Raw genomic sequence first — 4,471 nt, 5'->3', positions numbered from 1 at the left:
TCATAACTCATTGTGCTCCGCATCGTCAAATGATAATACAGTCAAACCCAGCTATAGTGAACATTCAAGGGACCGAAATTTCGGTTAACTATAACCGGGAGTTCCCTATATCAGTTCTGCAAAAAATTTTAACTAATTATTCCAGTTTTCCTACTCATTATTTAAATAAATGACCAATAAGAAGAAATGCAAAAATTATTAAAATACATTATGTAATAACAAAAAATGCGTTAAATTTTAATTTTTAATTACTTTTCGTCTTGCGTACAAAAAATTTAGCGATGGCCTTTATTTAAGGATTGGAAACTGGGATAGAAGAAGCAAACAAGAATGCTTATGGCTACATTCAACTCAATAGACAGTTTTAAAAATCGGTACATGTATTTTATGTAGAAATTTCAAAATTACCAAAAAATGAAGAAACAAATCACTCTAAGACAAAAAGGAGTTCATAATATCCGATTTCCTCTCTTTTTTTGGTTCACTATATCCACAAAAAATATTATATGTGTATAGCAATGCACGGGAGCGAACATTTCGTTCACTATATCCGGGAGATCACTATAAACCGTGTTCACTATAGCGGGGTTTGACAGTAATATCAGCAAATAAATTAATATCATATCGGATGTTACAAATATTTCGGACATTCACCAAATCGACTTTGTGATTGTTGACATTCACGGGTGATAGTTGACATTTTCCTTATTTTGGTCATTCACAGTAACAGAACCATTGCATTTAATAATGTGCGTGTAAATTAGAATAAAAGCTTTTGCACTAAAAATTGTGTTTATTTTTCTCGCCTGTACCCGAAACGGGAGCTTTAGTGCTGAACGGTAAACATATAATCACAATATTCTCCCAAACCCTTCGATTCTTCAGCTGAGGATTTAAAAAACCTTATTATTTTATGCCATTAGAAGAGAAATCAATTTCTCGTCATAAATAAAGTATAAAATTAACAAATTTAAACATAATAAATTAACAAATAGAAAAACTTTCTATATTTATTTTATGAAGTTGTTATTTTCTATTCCAGATCGATATTTTGTGTGGTACAAATGTCAGCATGGATACATTTCGGTATCGGGATCTGTCACACCAACTACAATCGCCAAGGAGCCAAATAGATTTTAAACTTGCAACAGAACAACTAGAACTCGCCACAGAACATCTGCTCCTGCAACCTAGAACCCAAGGCCGTGAAAACTGAGAAGTGCCCAGTAAGCCTCGGCCCTCTATGGGCTGTCGCTCCATTGAGTTTAGTTTTATTTGATTTAAACAAAAGGGGTAGTGTCCTCTTAACAATATATAAAAATAAACAGAATTGTAAAAACGTTTTCTTATTACTCCTTTATAAATATTATTTATAACAGTAATCACTGATATTAACCAGTATCATAATATTAATACTGTGCAATCTATAGCTTAATAATTTTATATCTTAATAATAAAATATCTTAATAATAATTTCTTATTAATTACGAAAAAAAATCAAATAGTATCTTGGCAGATACAACAAGTTTCATTTTTTTCTCAGTTTTGCAATAATTTTATTTTTAACAACTAATATGTCCTGTTCAAAAATAAGATGATGAGCATTTTAGAACAGTCAGTCAATACTAATTATATATTTGCTGTAAAATGAACAATATTATTAACATTGCTGCTCCCAAGTATCAAAATTCCAAAACGCCACTCTTTCATAAATTACAATTTAACACAAACGCTAACTTATTTAACGATTTTTCAATGTTGTCAGTGTTGTGTTTAAAGGTCAGCCTAGCCATTTAGAATGTTAAAAAAGTACTAAAACTTAATTGCACCAACGAGGAAGGGTTGGATGAGAACAACACCAGGTTGTTTGCCGAACATCCTCCCTCACTAAAGCTTAAACACTAAGTGAGGGGTCACTCGAAGGAATGAGAAATGGCTTAATTCGATAACACCTCCTATAAATTTCGGAAGCCCCCCTCACCCATTCCATTCCAGAATGCCGAGGCAACCATGTCTGAAAACTCGCGCCCCAGCGATCCCCGCATTAGTACCTCCAAACATCAGCTACTCCTTCTCCCTTGGGGAAGGAGAAGATGACCGGTTGAGCAGAATTTCGAATTATTGCCGGACTTCCAGTTTCGGGAGAGAGAAGGGATTAGCAGTCCTTTTGATTTAATAAGCGCACAGGTGCCCTGACAGGAAGAAGCCCATAAATTTGGAGGCTAATCGAGCAGTTGTTCCATTTTCCGGACCGTGGAGTGGCAACGGTGATGCCTGCAGACGACATTTCGTGATAGAATGGCAGTTGAACCTGGAAATGGGATAGAATTCCGCAGCTTAGAAACGTTCCGACAGCTCGCTGCTTCTTAATCAAATCAGTTTAGAATTCACTCTTCTTTGATGTAGTAGCTTTTAAAAGTGTTGCCATTTACTTTTTAGTTAATGTTTCTGAGAAGGTTAACATTGAAAATCGTTTGCTAAAATAATTACAAAAATTTTATTCGAATGACCAATTTTTTACGGCTAATTATAAACATTTTCTGCATAAATATTTTAAAATTTGCCTTCAAATATTAAGAAACGACTATCTGCAAAATTAGCATCGCTTATTTTATTAAAAACAACTTTAACAACAAGGAATAATTTTTTTTTTTTGTAAACGAATGTTCAATAAGAATTTTTTTCTGATTTTTTTTTCTCTATTTGTTAATTTATTTTTTATTCTTTGCTACTCAAGTAGTTCTTCTATTTTCCATCTGTGGAGTGGCAACGGTAATGTCTGCAGACGACATTTCGTGACAGAATGGCAATTGAACCTGGAAATTGGGGTGAATTCCTCAGCGTAGTAACGTTCTAACAACTTGCTGGCTCTCTCAGTTAAGTTTGGAATTCATTCTTCAAGTGATTCCTAAAAAGATTGCCATTTTTGGTTATTATTTCTGAGCACGGCAAAGAAGGTAAACAACAATAATCGTTTATTTAAATAATTACAAGATTTTGACACTCGGGTGATTAACTTTTAATGACAAAGTATAATTATTTTCGACATAATTGTTATCCCAATGCAATTCTGCAATTAAACAGTTTCTGCTAAGCAGTTAAATAGTATTCGCGAACGCAACGACCTATAGGGGGCGTTGTTGTTTAATTCCTGCTAGCAGAATAACAGGCTCATCAGTTGCACTGGAGATTTCTTCAGCGCACCGTGGTAGTGTTCCTTCTTTATTGTGGCTTATTAAGTTTAAAAAAGAAAAATGTATGATATTCTTTCGTATGCAAGTGAAAACAAAATGGAATATCTTTTTTTTTTAAAGAAGGAAGATCCAGAACACATCGGAAAATATTTGTAAAAAATCTTGTAACTAGAGTTAAAACCTAGTGCCTCAGAAATCATACTACTGAATTCAATGATCTTGTGTAAAAGGTCTAATTAAATTTTACATTCCATACTTTTCTGTATCATATATTACTTAAAACATTAAAATCATGCAAAAGGTATACAGAAGCACATAATGTTACATCATTTAATTTTGCAAAAAAAGTTTTTTGACAACAATTTTTATCAAAAAGGTTAAAGTTTCAATAAAAAATCATTACTTATAAACAAAAAAACGTAATCATGCACAGCATCATACCAAAAGTTACTGTTTCAGAAATAATCTTTCATTTTGGTGGGATGAACAGCTGAATACGAGTTTTACTCAATCTAATAGCGTAAAGTCACGACCAATAATAATTTAAATTACAAACAACAAATAATGCATTTTAAAAGAATGGAATTAACCTCTCATGATTGCGCTGGTATAGGACTTTCAGTTTTGAGCATAATTTAAGTGTTTTTATTATTTAATTATTGATTATTTGCTTTTTTTCACTCTACATGAAAAAGGGGATTTTAGCTAGCTAACGTTATATTAGAAAGTTCTACAGTCGTCGCTGGCCATATTATTAGATGCACTATAAGAATCTATGTAAAATTATGATTATCACGTGATACTATACAGCTTTATTGTTTTTACTCCGATGAAACCGGTTTGCATAGGCTCCTGTATCAATGGGTTAACATTGTAATGCAATACGTTAAAAATAAATACAAATAGGAAGTATATGAAAAATATCCCGAATAAAAACCCGTTACATGTATGTTTAAATATAAAAAGTATTGCCTGTAAACTCGTGCATATCATGTAATTATTAAAAAACTACAGTGCGTCTTTAATTATTTAACAATTTGATCTAATTATTATAATATACTAATATAATGCTTGATATAATAAATATTCTATATTCATATAATCTGTCGTCTAATTTAACCCATTGATACACGAACGTAAGCAAGTGCAAACCGGTTTCAGTCACGTAAAAACACTAAAGCTGTATAGAGTATCACCTGATAATTAAGATTTTACATAGAAGCTTAGAGTGCGGCTTAAAATTTGGCCCAGAGACTGTAACTCTAATTATTCAATAT

At 32.3% G+C, this 4,471-nt stretch overlaps 1 long non-coding RNA gene across 1 annotated transcript in view; it reads right to left on the bottom strand.

The window, feature by feature from the left end:
* Nucleotides 1–2,589: 2,589 nt before the first annotated feature.
* The window catches only part of LOC139426914 (uncharacterized), a 55,355-nt gene continuing 53,473 nt past the window's right edge, over nucleotides 2,590–4,471 (bottom strand). Inside the window, exon 2 of the long non-coding RNA XR_011638035.2 lies at nucleotides 2,590–2,908. This is a non-coding gene — a long non-coding RNA (uncharacterized LOC139426914). The remainder of the gene's footprint in view (nucleotides 2,909–4,471) is intronic.

The sequence above is a fragment of the Parasteatoda tepidariorum genome, chromosome 9 (assembly GCF_982258835.1).
Source record: "Parasteatoda tepidariorum strain Cologne lab strain chromosome 9, Ptep-v5.0, whole genome shotgun sequence".
NCBI lineage: Eukaryota > Metazoa > Arthropoda > Arachnida > Araneae > Theridiidae > Parasteatoda > Parasteatoda tepidariorum.
This window is presented reverse-complemented; position numbering and strand designations above follow the sequence as displayed.